This window comes from Mastomys coucha, unplaced genomic scaffold (genome assembly GCF_008632895.1).
Source record: "Mastomys coucha isolate ucsf_1 unplaced genomic scaffold, UCSF_Mcou_1 pScaffold8, whole genome shotgun sequence".
NCBI classification, from domain to species: domain Eukaryota; kingdom Metazoa; phylum Chordata; class Mammalia; order Rodentia; family Muridae; genus Mastomys; species Mastomys coucha.
The window spans coordinates 38,174,852-38,193,675 of NW_022196914.1; the positions used below are offsets into that span (position 1 = coordinate 38,174,852).

At 37.2% G+C, this 18,824-nt stretch overlaps 1 protein-coding gene across 5 annotated transcripts in view; it reads left to right on the top strand.

Annotated features, from left to right (window-relative positions):
- The window catches only part of Mctp1 (multiple C2 and transmembrane domain containing 1), a 586,378-nt gene that overhangs the window by 429,953 nt on the left and 137,601 nt on the right, over window positions 1-18,824 (top strand). The gene's annotated exons all lie outside the window — the stretch shown is intronic.

Sequence of the window (18,824 nt, forward strand, 5' to 3'; positions counted from 1 at the left end):
TGCGTGTGTGTGTGTGTGTGTGTGTGTGTGTGTGTGTGTGTGTGCTCATGAACACAGAAGGTTCTAAGATTGTTCCAGCCTTAGCAAGAACAGATGTGTACCTTCATAGGAGGCAGTGTTCCCCTGAGATACTCCAAACAGGGCTTAGAGAGTTTAACTTCTGTAGAACCCAGGGTCAATACTCATTGTCTTCTTAGTTCTCCTTAACTGTGGTTACTTTTTGGTGTTGGCAATGAAATTTCACTTGCATTTCTATATGATGAATACCTGCCTGGAGAAGGCATTTGGGTCACGTATACTAAATTATTGACTACATTAGAGTTAATTTTACAGAAATATTTGTTTCATTTTTGAAAAAATGTGTTCTTGCCCCATATAAATTCACACAAGATTTTCTTCCACATCCTAACTCAACTCGCTCTTTACTGAGTTCCATCAACAGGGAGTCTGTGAACATTATTCTGTACCAAGTATTCTGTATCTTGCTCATAGTGAAAGTTCCATGGTTTTTATCCATGTTGCTTTGAATTAATCACTAGTACCCAATCTTGTGTGTAACATGCACACATGTGTGGATGGAACCTGGGGACAATACTAATTGTATTTCTTAGTTGCAATATTTTTTTTGAGATAAGCACTTTGGTTGAACCTGGAGCTCACCTAGTGGCTAAATTGGTGAGTCAGAGAGCTCCAAGGATCCATCTTTTCCAGCCACCTCCACACTGGAGTTACAGATGTTCTCTACATCCAATCTCTCTATGATCTCAGGTCCTCAAGCTCCTGGAGCACAGCTGTCTGAGCTCTCTGTGTTCTTAAGTGATTTTAAAAGCAGATGTTATTAAGTTATCCCATGGAAAGGTAGGGAGGAAAGGTGAAGGAAAAAGAAAATCATTTAAAAATAGTTATGATCGTTTTTCTCTAGCCTGTTATGCATGACAAATGTGTTCACCATTAAAATAAAATTCCATCATAGCAATTTATCATATATATATATATGTATATATATATATATATTTAATTTTTTAATTCCATGTCACTAAACACAAATAATTCTATATTTTCTATAGTTAGGGTATAGTTAGTTTCTTCAAGGAAGCGTTAGTGGGTCTTAAGTGTTTGAAGCAGGAATATTTTATACAAGTATGCTATAAAATTCTGGAAAAATTAACAGCTTTTTATAGTCAGTAGGAGAGAGCTTTTGAGTGCAGGTTACTAGGGATAAATGTAAGCCACTAATTATCTACAAATTAGTGCAGCAAAAGTAAATCAGAGAGTGATTTATTTTGAAGTTATAGTAGTAAAGAAATAGCTGATTCTCAGGGGAAACTGTTCATTTCATGTGGCCACATTTACATTTTCTAGGTAGGTATCAATGTTAAGAATGTTAAATCAGTACATGCCTTGCTTACATCTTTTATAGAGTTCAGTTTTTCTACTACAAAGGCCTGCAATGTACCTTACCCAGTAGGCTTGTATTTAGAGTATTTCTAATCTACTAACTGGATTTGTACTATTTCTCCAAACTTTAAAATACACAGATCATAAGCATCCTAGATCTTAAATGGTATGTAGTTGAATGCCTTTAATGTAGGCTTCCTAATTCCAAACAGAAAAGTATGTTCTGTGGGATAGGTCCTTAGACTTGGAACATGTTTCTTCATTGTGGCAATGCCATAGATAATGGCACAGTACTAAGTAAGTTCACTGATCCCTTCGAAGAATGGAGGCACCACATGGAGAAAGTAGAAACTCATGTCTCTATGCAGAAGGTGCCAGGAACACATCTACTCCAATCCCATCCTCAGAGTAGTACATATCATCATGGCAAGGGCAAGGGGCTTTCAAAAGTAAAGAGTACCTGGGCTCTCAACAAAGTGATGAAGCCTCTGAATGTTCCACATGGTGGGGGATTTGGAGATGATTTTACAGTGCAGAAGCTGACCATGCAAAGAGGCAAATCAGCAATGTCAAAGCTCCTCACTGCTAGCAATGGTAGTTTCAAAGATAGCAGATGTTTGGCATTGTCCTCTGGAAGTCTTGGAGTATAAAACTGGACCCTAGACTTTGGCAATTGCTGAAAGGAATATGTTGGGTGGGAGGAAATTCTGTACTTGATATAGCAAATGAACTGCACACTTTGCATCAGTGTAAGTTATGTGTGAACTGCACACTTTGGTGAACTTTTTAGTTAATTGAGCTTGCATGGCACTAGAACTCGGAGTAGGGGTGTAAATACAATAACAAATAACCCTGGTGGTTCACTTTGTGTTTCAAGTACAGTGCAGCAGTGGAGATAAGAAGGATTATTATTTTATCTCTAAATATTAAGAAGAAAAGAAGGAAAGAAGAAGGAGGGGAGGAAAGGAAGGAAGGAGAGGGAGAGAGAGCAGGGGGAAGAGAGAGGGAGGAAGGGAGGGAGAGAGGGAAGGAGGGGAGGGAAGAAGCATGTGAAACTTTATTTCCCTTGTTTCAAGTATGAATCGTCTTTGAGTTGAGTACGTAGCTCAAAGTACCCATTCTGACAAACCTTGACATAATGGTGGTTAAATCAAACTTTCCATGGCTTAATTTTGCATTAGACTTAATAAATGCTAGGAAAGAGCTGTGTGTATTTTAATTCTTTGAATACTCAATTGCTCTAGAGACCAGCTCAGTGGTCCATATTTGTCCTGCATGTACATGGTCCTGGTACTGAATTAACAACAACAAAAGTAGACACTTCTTGTATTACTGTCTTCCCAAATTTTCTTCAAATTATATTCAAAAATTTCCACATAACATTAAACAGTATAATGTAATATTATATTTCCTTATGAATTAGTGGCAGCACCGAAACAAAATTCTGGGTACATTTTAAGATCTCCAGTATAAAGTATATGAAGGCGCATTTGTTATAAACGTGGTGCTCCAAGTTATTGGAGTTACTCAAGTGAATACAGCTAAATTAAAGCTTTGAAGTCCTTAAGTAGAGGGACCCATGGATAAATTAAACTTGACTACCATCCATGTGCATAGCACAGTATTTTGTTTCTGAGGCCTATAGTATTACAAAATTTGTATCACTGTGGAAAAGTAATTAATAAAGTTATATGGGAAAGTTTTCTACACTGGCCCTAAAAATTGAGATGATTCATTAGGAACAGTGTCCCATCACGCTTGTCCATGGCTGGGCTTGTCCTACAAAAACAGTATCAGTGACAATTAAGGATACCAGACTTTTATTTATAATTGACAAGGCAGCACAGCCTAATTTAAGAAATGAGGAAATAAAATATATTATAAACTGAAAAATGTCATTTATTGGTGTTTTAATCTATTACCGGACATGGCAACAAGCAATAAATCCAGTCTGTTCTGTTCAAGGTGCATTTCAGTCGCCATTAAAAGGGCTTCTCAGTTTTAGGTATACACAATAAAGCTATGTGGGAGGACAGACTCAGGTGACTTTAGTGACAAACTTGAAGTTAAAGCTGTAAGAGCATAAGGAGGCCATCAGATCAGATGAGCTGAGTAAGAGTCGGTCCAGCCAGCATCACAGGGGATGGTGGGAGGGGAGCGAGCCAGTATTTCCTCTTTTCTTTCTCTGACTTCTCTTCTCTTAGAGGGCAGAGACGTTAATTGAGTACATGAAGTTCTCCTGAACTGCATATAAAAGGATAAGTTCAGGTAGAGGACAATATGTCTCCCTGTCTCCCTGTCTCTTTCCCCGTCTCCCCTTCATTCCTCCCTCCCTCCATCCCCTCTCTCTCTCCCTCTCCCTTCCTCTTCCACTTCCTTTCTTTTCTCTTCCCTCTCTCTTACATGTTCTTTCATTTTTTTTTTTTACAGACTTTATTATCTCCTGTATTTACCAAGGTTGGGAGAGGGGCTATAGGAAGAAAAAATGAAAAGAGTTTCTTCTGGGGAAGGAAAATGTTCATACCTGAGTGTTACTTCAGGTCATTACCCTCCTTCTTTTCCAGTCTGTTACCTCAATTATTTTTGTACACAGCTTTCTTAAGCCAGAATCAGTCTGTGTATCCAGGCAAACACACGTCCAGCCTTGAACTAAAAGAGGTAAAGTGGGCAAGGGGCCAATCTCTGGCACCTCTTACCTACAAAAACATTTTCAAATCTGTCAGGAAACAGTCTGTTTACAATTAAATTTGCTAAGAGCTATTTTTATATGTTTTATAATGTTTTTAGATTACAAATTCTCTTACTCTTAGCTATAATAAGCAGACATTGTGGATGAGGATCTTACACATAGGCAAACTGTTTTGAGTTTTGCTTTCATCATAGGAGCTCGGGTGTTCCTTTAACATGATTGAAGAATTTTAAAGTAGGCATTTTTAATATTTGCTGCCTTCTTAATTATTACTTGTTTAGTGCAGCACCATTAGCACAGGGATTATGAGTTAATAAAAATGTCATAGTATTAGTGTATAAAACACTATATAATTTTCCCCAGGTAATGATTAATGGCATAAAGCTATATTCACAGTACTCTTAGTGTATTGCTCCTAAATATATTTAATTCTCATGTTTAGAAAGCAATTTATATTGAAATTCAGTAAGGAAATATTTGAAGAATTTAGTTAAGCAGTTTAATCCAATGATCTTTGGATACACAGATATTTTCCATAGTTTATATTATATTGATAGGCCAAATATTCTACCTAAAAATTGATGTTGAAAATTTTAAACACTGTCTCCATATTTGCCAGCATGACCTTATTGAGATTCATATTCATCACCCTCATCATTAACACAGTTGAAAAATAAAATTAATAAGCCATTGTTTTTATTACATAATAGTTTTTGTTCACATAGATAAATGGGTTTCTTTTGAAATGATTTCTCTCTGGCTTTGTTCCGTGGTGACAGCAGGCTGTTAGTATGTATCTTTATGCCATCAGAATGAATGAGAGATATCTGTATAAATTATTGATTCACTTGAGCCTACCTCAGTAATTCAGAGCTGAAAACTCTGGCAGCTTATCTGATAAAATGCTATAACTAGCAGACTGAAGTTACCTACCACAGCAACAATCGCCAGTCGGGAGGTCAAATGCCCTTTTACCTTTAGACCTGAGCACCTGCAAATTGAGCTGTATCCCATTCAGAATTTTAAGAACAGGTCCATTGTCGCAGGAAGTAGAGTTTGTTTCTTGAAGAAAATTATGCCAGTTCTGGTTCTGAATGAAAGACAAGGCTTTTATTACTCGGGGGATATTAGGGCTGACTGCTTTTTTGAGAAAACAAATTTGCTGTAACTTTATCTGTAATTTAGTCCTGAGTGGGTGCAAATAGACAACACATTGTATGGGGCAGAAAGAAGAAAATAGGGGTTTGTTAAAGCTATACAGGGGCTGTGTAACCATTATATTTCCGAGGGCAGTCTTATCAGAATATTTTGGTTACAGCTTTAGCACCAAGCACCTGCCTTGAATTTTAGCTTCTATTAACATCAGGAAGGGCGGGGAATGACTAAAATTTTAGATGATAATATGTTTTTAATAACTGTATAGAATTTAGAAACTGGCCCTTTCCAAAAACTTTGGGAATAGAAGTATTTCTCATGAGATTGAACCCTGGACACAGCCCTACTTCGAGTGTATTGGCTGTTTCACTTATATAAGACAATCAAATTCATAACTTTAGACTCTTCTCAAAAGTCTTGTTTAACTTTGCCAGGGCTAAGAGTAAAATTAATGTTATAAACATGAGACAAGAAGGCATGCTTCAGCTGCCGTGCCTCCAAGTTACACAGTATGGAAACAGGTTTATATATTATTGGATGAAACTCATTCCTCAAGCTGATCACTTGAGCTTCCTGATGGTCCTTACTCTGCAAGCTCAATAGCTGTCACAGAAACACCCAATTTTACAGTTTTGCACTTGACCATGGGCATCAGACAGAACTAGGTTTCTAAACATTTTTTAGTATGTTCGTATTCTAAACTCCAACCTAGTTAATTAGCACATTTCCTGTTGAAAACTTAACTAGTAGTTTCTACAATTGAACAATTATCTCAGTTTTTTCCATTTTTCAGTCTGTTTTCAGTTCTTTTCCATGTCCACAGAGGAATATATCAAAGCCAATTCATACAGCTTGCCTCTAGCAACATTCATGACTCCTTCTCCAAAAACAAATTTAGAAAATCATTAGGGGTTCATTACTTAATTGCCCTTACTATATTTTGGCTTATGTAAGTAGATATAAGTAGCTCACTCTCTTTTCTATTTGTTACATTGTGTATATATGGCAGAAGGAAGTGAGATCTTTTGACAGGACACATGCAGTCCATGAATGAATCTCTAGCACGTGTCTTCCTCTCTGCCATTAAGCATCTCTTGTTCTCCCAGCTCCCACTGGATAGTCACCTGACATGCCCATCATATAAGTTCATTGTCTGCATTGTGGTCCCAGCTACCTCAACTTGTGTCTGCCACATGTCACTGACGCTTATTTGCATTCAATACCATTGAACTTTTCCTTTGTAACTCACTCTCAAGGTTTCAGCAAGATAATCTACTGATCAAGTCTGTTATCCAAGGATAGGAATATGATCATCCTTAAATAAATAACACACATTTATCAATGACTTTGTGGATAATATGCTTCTGATTTTCTCAGACATCTGAGTCGTTTTATACAAAAGTATAAAAAATATCTATAATGAGATACTAGAGAGCAGACAAAGTAATGGAGTAGCCCTCAGACAACACCAGGTAAGAACTTTCTGGTCCTAGATACTTTCAGGGGTGCTCATCTTGGTGAGAATTACACCTCTTTTTTTCATTTAGAAAAGGATTAATATGATATAATATTTCATATTCTGAAATATGAATAACATCTAGGAAATATTTCACTTAGAAAATGACTAATGTGATTAACATGAAGTAGCAGGGAAATGAATTGATTACAAAGTTAAAAAGCCTCATTGTGCTATTCTTTGTGTGAGAAGAACTAAAGAAGCAGAGCCACCTTGCCACAGCAGAGCAATCCATGTAGATGGCCACAGCAGAGCAATCCATGTAGATGGCCACAGCAAAGCAATCCATGTAGATGGCCACAGCAGAGCAATGCATGTAGATGGCCACAGCAAAGCAATGCATGTAGATGGCCACAGCAAAGCAATGCATGTAGATGGCCACAGCAAAGCAATCCATGTAGATGGCCACAGCAAAGCAATCCATGTAGATGGCCAGCACTGAGCCTTCTCTGCATAAGGAGGCCCCACGGGAGCAAACTTTAACAATCTGAAAAATACCTAGAGGAAGAGGGAAGCATCTGAGCCATGCTAACCTTCCTGCTGTGCTTTTTTTTCTCTGGAATGCAATAAAGCACTTTCTCAGTGCACCGACCTTATGGACCAAGTCTCTGAAATTTAGACTTGTATGCTGGCTTTGATGTAAAAATATCAGTCATTTCAAGGATGACTGATTACATATGGGTTTTCCCTCCCAAGTACCCATGTTCACCTTTATAACAATTTTTTTCAAACAATAATGTAGTTTAAAAATCATTTTAAGTTCCCTAATATAAATGATAGAAATCAAATATTGGATTCACAAACAATGGCCTTTATTGGTTTGTGACAAGCAATCCATCTTTTTATATTAGTGAAGCTTTCTGAACCAGATTGTTTTTCATAATTGATAATTTGTGAGTCATATATTTATTATCTGTTCTTTTATGGCTTTAAAAATAGTGAATGATGCCAAAGATCACTGCGCCTTTATAACAGAGTGGTTTTAGTGCAGTTTATTGGCTGGCATCTTCCAAAAGCATGTTGCTGGTAAGCTTTGCAGAGATTATAAGATAAATTTAAAAGTAACCCTTACTGCAGAGAGGCATAATAGATCTAAAATTCATGACATGAATTTAGTTTTAGAAGTTATTCTTTGTAGGATGAAAAGATAAAACATAGCAAATAAAAAGAAAGCATCAAGTAGAATTCTGTAAGCTGAGAAAAATGGCATTGTTACACACATGGACAACTTTCCCTGGCACAGTATATGTTTGAATGATACACAGCATTCCAGGCTAACTTGCTACCAACATTACCAGAATAATGGTCAGTGATTGATAATTTTACTTGACTTGGTAGCCCTAGGATAAAAACTACCAATTATAATATAGTTTTTCACTGTTCGGGCTTCATGTTATTGGTAAAACCTCCTACAGTGAGATAGGAATGCCTTTGTTGGGGCTTTTACTTGTGTTATGGAGAAGTAAGTTTCTGCACATTCATTTATATGAGCCAGGTAAATGATAAGGGGACCTCAAACATCTAGCCTACCTAAGAGAACTATATGAAAAAAAAACTTTTTAAACTTTTAATTAATAATTCTTTCACGTATCCGGAATAGTCTTGGAAATCCTATCCTCAGTCGTACTGACTGAACACAGTATGAATCAGTTGCAGAAGTAACAATCAAATTTAGAGATCTATTGAAGAAGAAAAGTATATTTAGGTACATTAAATATTCATTTCCTAGAAAACTTGTTATGAATCTGCTTTTGAAAATTATGACTCTGTCCTCGGTTTTATAAAATTTCTCAATGTAATTATAGAGACCCACTTCTAATAAAAAAGATTAGCTATTTAATTAAAATAAAATTGAGATCATTTAATCATTTCATAATTATATTATAGGTTATGATTATATACAATTAAATACCATATATGCAGCATTTACTCTTTGGGAAGCCTGATATGAGGTGGGATGCTGCATATTAACACCTTCATTGCTTATCCCTAGGTAGACTGTCTCATACATTCCTCCATATAGCAACTTGGAATTCATGCTTCAGTAGAAGGAAATGCTGAATATCATACAGCTGCCTATAAATCAGAACAAAATAGAGTGCTTATTTTACTAGCAAATTAATCTTCCTGAACGTTTTTTATTTGTTTGAGCTCTTACCAAGTGAATTTTGCCTACTTATGAATATTTCAGAGATGCATTGTATTTAGCATTGTATCACACAAAACAAGATCAAGTGTTCACACTGTACTTTTAATGCAACTTGCATATGTTCTAAATTGTGTTTAAAACTAAGGTTGTGTGGAACTTTCCTAGTAGACCAGCAAGCAGGGTTTGAGCTTTATAAATAGAAGTAGTAAAGATCCATAGGTTTATCTGACTTACACTGGCAATGTTACATGGCATCTCTAGCATGATGCAGGAGGATTCACTCTTCCTTTTGCATGTTTTATTAGCCTCATTTATAACATGTGGAGTGACATTGGGATATGTTTATTTGTACATATGGGGTGACAGAATGTTGATGTGTTTCAACCATAATATTCATAATTATTCCATTTTAAAATAGACTTGAAGTTCTTTATAAAAGAAATACTTTTAAATACATTTCTAATATTCTGGTGCCTAGATCTATATTTCTGAACCAATCTCTTCATTTCAAAAAGAGTCACATGTCCTTAAAGTTTCTGAGGATGCACTACTAATTTGATGTATTTTCCCATGAAATACCAGATTTTTTATTCCAAAACAGATGACCACCTGAGCTTTATAATCAAAGCAGTTGGCAGTTTCCTAATGAGGAAATGCAGCTTAGAAATGAAAATTGAATTATCTTAATATTACATATGATATGTTGCACATATTTGAGTGAGTCTGTTTTAAAGTCTTTACAGAGCCAGGGAGAGTTTAGTAGGAATGGCTCCATTCTCCTTACTGCTGCTTCCTCATGAGGTTGCCTCAAATCATTAGACATTGCTATCACTGCACTGAAGAGAAGATTATTAATATGGATTCCCTAAGTAATCCATACAGATTAGGAGTGTTAGATTACATTATTGAGAGAGAATATTTTCTCTATCAGAAAAGCAGTTTACATTTGTGTGAAGATATAACACCATATGAAACAGGAAACAATGTAAAAACCCTAAGATTCTATTCTGGCTTTAAATCAGAAAGTACATTACAAATGCCCATGTGCTTTATGAAATCTTTACATGCATCTGAACTTGCCTGCTGCCAGCAAATAATTTTCATACTGTTCCATTCTTCCTCTGCCTCTGCACGAATTGTCTTTTATGTCATTCTGTAGCATAGCCTGTAGAGAGCAGTCTTGCACCACAAAAAGCTCTTCAACAACTCAGTTCAGCCAGAAAAACTTGTTTCATTACAGGCCTGTTCAAGGCAAGCAGAGCTATTTTCATAAATCCCAGACTTCCACGATGGTCTGTAGTCTTGAAACTGTGACCTGTAGGTTTAGTATCCAATTGTTTGGCCTTAAAGTTCAGGTTCTTATGAGAAAGCGGTTTTATTTTGCATCACGACTCCATGTGGGCTGAAGACAGCAGAGTGGCTAGGAACGTAACCTGGAGTCTTGGAAATCAGAAAGCCTAGGCATGAAATGTGATGCTTGCGGCCTCACACCGTCCCTTAGATTAAAATAAGCTGACAAATCTTCCAAGTGATAGCAGAGCACTGTAGTGCTTAGCAGAAAAGATGAGAAGAGTGTTCCTGAAAGCAAGCACTTTCTCCCATAGACAAAACTGTGCTCTTACCGTCTTGCTGCTATTAACAGCTGAGACCTGTTCAAACACTTCTATGAACAAGTCAGAGGTTAAAACATGACTTATTATCATACTATCTTTTTAGATAGCTAATATAAAGTACAATTACATGTTATATAAAGTATATATGTATTTGTAAGGGTATGTAATTAAGTTCATATGTATACGGATATAAGCTATATGTACAAAGGAGGTAATTTCCTTCTCTTTGAAGCAGTATTTGAGAATAATTGACAGAGGTATATTAACTCAAGCGGTGCAGAGCATGTCTTCTGTACCAAAAGTGTACATGATTCCTAACTCGTGAGTTGAAAACAGTACCTGATGTTCTTAGAATTATAGCTTTTGGTTTATTTTAGAATAATAAGCTGTCTTATGGAGAGAGCTCTTTGCTAGAACTGGAAATACTTTTGTGGCTTTCATTCCCTCCTCAGTGCATTGGTTATGTCCACTATGGTAACACTTCTGTTCTCAATTGGGATTCTAAGTTGATATGACCTGATCATGTGAAGCAGAGATAGAGGTAGGTTGCATAGAACAGGAGACAAGTGAGTTGGGTTTTACAGTATAAGTAGGAGTTTGATGAATGATGAGGGCTGGAGAGAGCATTCCAGATGAAAGCCACATGTCTACAAACAACATGAGAAAACATTTCCTTAGCTCTAAAACCTGTTATTATCACTTCTAGAATATTTCTATTCTATATTATTGCTATTCAAATGTCTACTAAGGAAGTGCTAATATCAATTTTATATTTTACATCTTACTGAAAAAGAAAATTGATTTTTTTCTATACACAAAATTCTTATCAAACAAGTATGCCTCACACCCAAGGTCTAACTCCATGAAATTTTTAACAGATCAATTTCCAAAACCATGAAGATTCATTCCTGTGTATAAAAAAGGACCTGTTGGTTTCATGGAGTAAAGCTTGGCTTCACTTCTCACTGAAAATATTTTTGAATAGGGAAACTGTTCTTAAGTGAAGAGAAAATGACCTTTGCTTATAAACTGTGTGTTGAGATTTTTAGTTTTGGGTGTTAAGTGCCAGAGAAGTCTGTGGTGTGGATTTTGTAGAAATTATCCTACATTTGTAGGGGCTGTATGGCACTAACTACCACATTAGCTGCTAAAACTGCAATCACTTTTTTGAAGTATGACAATAATGCAGTCACCACAAACAGCTCATGGTGACTGAGCTGCATCTTACCCTTCATATTCACATTGAAACATACCTGCCAAAGTCACTGAGCATAGCTTTGGGAACGGGATCATTTCCCAGATGATTGAGGCAAACACTCCCATGCTCAGGAGTTAGGTAGAGATGGCATTTCTAGCATAGAGAACCCCAGGGCTGTGGAAAAGGGGAAGTATCGAACAGAAGATAGACAAACTTCTTAACTGCACACTGGATGTATTACATGCTTATTTTCCCAAGTCTTTCTGGCTGGAATATTCAATGACCTACCCTTCTTTCCCCCCCACCCCTGTTTTAAGTATAATTGATTTTCATGTTGGTTATAAGTAGATCCAGGCATGGTTTTAAATATTTTTAGTGTGATCTTTTCAACTTTGAAGGGTATTCCTACTTGCTACAAATATAGATAGACGGTCTTTATTAGTATAGATACAGGTCTTCCCTCCACCCCCTCACCAACCCCTCCTGAAACCAAGGCTAATAGTAAGATGCCACACAGTAAATGACCTGTGGTTTCAGGAGTCTGGTCTTATCTGAGCTGAATGAAGCTGAAGTTGGGGATATCTTGAAGGGTAGAGAAGCAGGTGCTTGAGCAGGTGGGTTTGTGATCTTTTGTAACATGGTTTTCATGGTACTAGAATGATTGCAAGAAGCAACAGAGCTCCCTCTGTTGCAGCCACATCTGGGGCATCAGCACACCAGGGATTGACCCTGTGGGGTGATGAACTTGACCTCCTGGGGATGATATTTCTCTTTCTAATTTATCCCAGCTCAGTGTATGTACACAAATACACATATTGCTGCCTTTTAATGGTGGTCAATAATGTTTTTTTCTTTGCTTTTTTTTTTTAATCCCCAGAAAATTCTTCATGTGTGTTTAAAAATGGCAAAAAGGAAAAACTCTATCTTTGTTTTCTGTTAATTCCTACGAATCCCATATTCAGAGGTATACCAAGGATATATCTTTGAACTAAAGAGAACATTAGGATTTTATTCTTTATTTTTTAATTTTCTCTAGAAATGAGAAAATATTAAAATAGAAATTAAAGTATAGAAAAATATATAGTGCTGACAGAAACCACATAAGAAAATCAACTTTATCTTTTATCTAAAAAATTAAGTGGAGTTAGCTTTTGAAAAATGGACAATTGCTTATTTGATTATTAAGGTCACCAAAGGCCATTTAATTGGCCAGGACACAGGATTTTATATTAGTTTACAGAGCACTACACATCATCATTTGCTGTGTCTCACTAGAGATCTTTCTCAAGCCAGGTTGACTCAGTCCCTAAAGTACATTTACCAGGTGAAGATAATGGACCGAGAATACAAAGATGCTGATTGTCTAAAACCTAGGTTCTTAAACCCTAACATATTTTGGGATCATGTGGAAGGTTCTCAAAACCTAGTAATCTTGGCTTTGCTACTCAATTCTTATTATTAAGAAAAGACCAAAACTTAAGAATTTGCACATCTAGCCATTTCAGAAGTGGTATGATTTGTGGTTGCCTTGGGACCACAACTTGAAAACCTCAGATCTTCTGCCATCTGATCTACTGCGTTATTTGTTAAAATTACCAAGGTAGCTTTAGAAGAAAACACACGAAGAGACACACAGAGACAAACAGACACACAGACACACCCGCACATGGTGGGGGGGTGGGTGGCACATTGGTTCTGCCCCTCAATAGGTCCTTCATGGTTCTTGGATAGGGCTTTGGTGTGGAGAATAAACTCCAACTCCTCTCTTGTTATGTTAATGTGCACTGAGTCTAACAAGCCCAACTGGATTCCTTCCACAAAAAGATGCATAACAAATTGTAATAGGAGGAACTAAATTAAAAGTAAGAAGGAGCTAGGACTTCAAAAGGCAGAAAGACACCAGCAGTCAGTGTGGAGGAGGGGGAGAAAGGTAAAATTCCTTATTTTTCTCATCAGTATGAAGTGAAGCCTGTGAGTGAAGGCAGTTCAGAAAGTGTTCCTACAACTGGCAGCTGGGGAGCTGCCAGGATTTTGCTGCAGCTGACATCCTGACACCCTTCAATCCATCTTCTTCCAGTGTCTCCTGCATGCTTCTTAGCTTCCTGGGACCCAGAAAGGAAAGCAGACTCTTGATGCCGCCTCACTTGTAAAGCTCTTGGGCCAGATAAGGGTAGATGTAGATGCTAACGAAATATATAAATATAAAACATCACGTTCGTTATCAAAATTTTGTTGAAAGTTTTAAACTTTTTCTTTCCTTTCCAATCCCTTCCTTAAGAGTAGAAGCTAGCCTGTCCAAAACCTCACTAATAGCAGTGTTGACAGAAAGCCATCAAGACACAGTGTGAAGCAAGATATAGGAAGAGGACGGTCGTGATCGCTCACAGTCCCTCTTGGTATTTACTGTATGTTCTATTTATAATAGACTGATCAGCTGCTTCCAGATAACATCTTGTGTTTAATATTAGGCTTTATTTTTGCAAGAAATTGACTTTTGCCTCCACCTAATAACTCAGTTGGCTGGCTACATTCAGATGCTGAGATTGCATTGCAGATTCTCAGAAGCCACAATCTCTGCTTTCCCAGTATATCAAGTTCAAGCCAATCTCTTGCTTGTACCTACATAGCTTTTCTAAACTTCTGTATCTTATTACATTTTAAGTTGAGTGTTTTGTTGGAGTTCTTACTTTTTACAGAATCCAGTGTAAAACCTACTTAAGGAAGTGCAACAAAAATGGCTTCACATCTTTTAAAAATATCTAAAGCAAACATCTCCAATGGGGATCAATCTTTGGAGAAAGTGCAAAGTCCATTATGTAACCCCAGCCTGTCATCTGTACTTTACTTTTCTCTGTGGAGTCTTTCCTTTATTCACTGTATATCTCACCTTTTAGGCCAGAACTAGGAAATGCCTACTCCTGCCACCTCTGATGTCCTTTCTCATGGCAGATAGATAGATTACAGTATTGTGTTCACATACATATATCATAATTCTTAGCAAAGTGCCCAAGTGTCAAGCACCCATCATTGAGAAATTAATCTGTTTGTTATTCCATCATTTGTCCTGATTGTCTTCATTCATGAGTTTGAATCTAAAAAGATACAAGCCAGGTTCCATAGTGATTTGATGCTTTTGTACATAGTAGGTGCTCAGTGTCAATGCATTTTGTACATCTTATTTTGTTGGCTAATGTAAATATAATTCATAGATTTTTTGGGGATATGGGATTGTTTATTTGGTATTAGGATTGAAGTCAGGAGCTTATGCATGTAAAACAAGCACTGTAGCACTGAATTATATTCCTAGCAAATTTTTTTTTAAAAAAAATTATTTTGAGATGGTCTCTTACCAAGTTGCCCAGTTTGGCCTCAAATTTACAATCCTGTTGTTGAGATTCCCAAGCATCTGGGATTGCAAGTCTGTGCCACTAAGCCTCGCTTGTTTAATAAACACTGTGTCTATTAAGAGAAACTTCTGCAATCCGTTTTATGCTGTTATAAATTTACTAAACTCTGTTATAAGGGAAAATAATTCTAACTCAACATTTTTCACCAAGTCTGACTTAAAGGAGTTTTTGCTTTGTTTTGTTTTTTTGTTTTTTGTGTTTTTTTACTAATCTTTTGTTTTACTTTCTTGTTTCTAAATCCAGTAATGAAAATAAATACTTATTAAAAGCATTATTTAACAAGTTTGATCTTCTATTATGGAGTAGTATGAATAGTTCTTATTCATAAAATGGCCTCCATAACTTTACTTTTTCTAAAGAGGCATGTTCTACCTTCATTGTTTGCGAAACTGCTTAAAAGCAATTATACAAAGTCTTTTCTTCATTGATGACCTTCCCTTAATGTTATTAATCAGAAAGATTAATCAGAAAGATAAACTGAGGCACAGACATGAAACCATGTTCCTGTTTTTAGGTAGTATAATCCATATGTCAGCATTTTGTGGAGAATGTGTTGTTTATGAAGAAAAATATGCTCTTCAAAGCAGAGTTTATAGGCCTTGTATGAGAGTATTCTTTTGATATAAAAGGAAACATAATTGAGAGACTTTCTTTAGCAGGATCCCAGTGCTTTCTCAGTATGCTCCCTAACGTCTTCAGGGGTGGGGCTTGGCACCTTTTGATTTTGCGGCTGTTTTTACACTTTTATTCTTTCTTCATTACCTCGCACACTTAACACCAAAACCTTCTCTGGTCCCTTTTAAGTACCGCGGCAACTAAATCAATCCTGAGTGGCAACCACTTCTAACAGCGTTGGCTATGGCTCTGTGTTAATTAGCTCCAGTAGATTATCCCCTGGTGTGTGGTGGGGTGGTGGTGGGAACTCTTCGATGTGCAGAGAGCCTGAGAATTTCATGTTTATTTTCATGTATTGAGGCAAATTCTCAGTATGTCTTCAAATTATCTCCTTGGGGGTGTTTTTCCTGAGCTAATCTTGACAGAATCTTCCTGTCAGATATGCCCATCATCAAGAACAGTAGAACGATGCACATGCAGGAACCTCTGTGCTCCGGGCTCTATGCAAATTTAATGGCCAGTGCATTTCTGCTTCTCTTACACGGATGACAGACATTTTAACAATGTGTTCCACATTTCCCTCTGGGAATCCAGTTGGATTCCTATATGAATAAGAGTGCATATATATGCCATTTGGAATGTATCTTTGAATATAGTACAGGGAACATATATGCATAAAATGTGTTTATATATATATACATGTAAGCATGTTTATTATAAGAAGTGTGTATATTGAGATGAGTGTGTGAAGACAGGAAAGAGCCAAGCAGCTCTTGATAAGAGATGTGTCTACATCCCAGGGAGACTAATCAGCTGCTGAAAAATAGATGGGGAAAGACCTGGTAAACAAATCTATACTGCATACAATTTCACAACATTTGTGGTGGGGGTTATGCCACTGTGAGATCATGCATATCAATGGCATAGAAAATCAGTATTGTTTTTCAGCTATTTTTTAATGGGAAAAATACATCCCTAAGAGCTCTCCAATCTAAGTGCCAATCTCTATGAGAGACCATCAGTTTGTGACTGACATTATCATTTGCCATTATTATATCTGTGGCTGCCTATACATTAAGTCTTTTCTTTGTATGCTGTCCCCCCCCCCGACTCCACCCCAGTGGCATCTGCAGTTGAGTCTCTGAACCTCCATGCCCTGCTGAACTTTGTTGCCAATCTTAAAAGGACACAAGCAAAGCCGGTCTAGGACTTGCCATTAAGTCTAGGATACAGGTCAGTCAGTCATCTCTGAACATTACTGTCCCTGGTGGTTCTCCCATGTGAAAGATACTTCTCATTGTGGGAACCTACTCTATGCCAGGTATTTAGCTATATTGTGTGAAATGGCCTAAACTAAAGGTGGTGCACTCTATCAATAATTCCTCCCAATTCCTTTAAAAAAAAAAAATGGATGCAAAAAAAAAAAAAAAAGATGCTCTGTTAAAGCATCTTGCTTAATATTCAAATGCAATGTGAACCCTTCAGGTACCACTCTTGATAGGTGAGTACTGTTGCAGAATTAGTACTACTTGTCTGTTAGCAGTGCACCTCCACAGCAGACTGTGAGACTGTGATAGGACTCCTTCATAGGTATAGAATCCAAGCCCTGGGAGCTGAAATCACTTGCTAGCTCCAAACACCGCTGTCAATCCAGTTGCTAGAACAAAACATGATGCTATTTTTTTTTTTCTTCTAACACAAAGTGAGAGATGAGGAGAAGGCACAGATGTTCTGTTGGGAGGATGATGGCGTGGGAATCAATGGAGGAGGGTAAAGGTCCCAACTCAGGGGTCGCAGGAGGGGCATGGAATTTCTGTCTCTTTGTAAGCTTTTCTCTAGACAGAACTGCATTCTCCTAGACCCTTTAAGGCCTCCTGTGTTACAGCTTAGGAGCGAAAAGCAAGAAGGGAAGTGATCTATCCCCTCTCGCTTCCTCTCTACATATTTCAGTCTTCTTAATCTTGACTGTTTCCGTGAACACAGTTTTATCTTTAAGGACGATCCTCATTTTCCTCTTCCATTGTCACACTTGCAAGGGTCCATGAATTTTCCCTTCCTCTGAGACCTGGAGAAAGCAGGATTTCCTTTCAGTGGCACTGTCTGAGTTTCACATGGTGTCACTTTGTAATTTGTAGCACATGGGAATCCAGGACCGTTTCAGATGCTTCAACTCGGGGTATCCCCTGTTGGCATCAAAAGCAGCCGCAGTTCTAGTGCTTGCCTGAGGTCATCACTCTAGATCTCCAATTACTACCAGAGGACATAATTAGACATAGAACTGAGGCTATGCAAAGCTTACAATTTTGTGAATTCATTTCTTGCAATGAAGGGGAATTAATATTTATTGAACATATATTATATACCAGGCCATTGTAAATGTTATCATGTGATCTTTTTAATCATCTTTTTTAAAGTACTTTTATTTTTAGTATTTTTTTCAGAATAAGAAATCAAAGACCAGAAGAGATCATAAGGTTAAGCAGTGCCTGGCCTAGGCTTGAATTCATTGATTGGTATTGCTGTCTTTATTTCCTGGATAGCCAGTCTTCAGCAGGGGAACAAATCCCCAGAGAGGGAGGCTGCATGGACCTCTTGGGTTGGGGAAGGCCATTATGAAGGGAACTATGGTAGGCAAGAAATGTACTTTATGGTGTCCTGTATTATTTTAAAATATCTATGAGTTGGCTGTTATGTTCTGAAATTTTTTACACATATCTTACAATCTTTTCAACATCACTACAAAAACACAGCATTCCCAGTGTCATTTAGCTTTATTGATACATGCCCTTAGCAGACTGCTGTTCCAGCCCTACGTGCTGTTAATCTTCCAGTGTGAAAACTCAGTTCCTTGAAAACACTTTGTGCCTTGTTCTCTGGTTAACATGAAAGAAAGCCACATCTGAAAGTAATGTGACGTTTTCCTAAGGATGTGTCAATAGTTGCTTATACATTTTCTAGATTTCCATCTGTGATAGTTTTAACTAGAGATGCTGGCTGACTGTGAAAAAGCCAGGACACATTTCAGAAGGTTGAATTTTGAGCCTTTGCAGTTCAGTTTTGTTTTATTTTGTTTTGTTATATTAT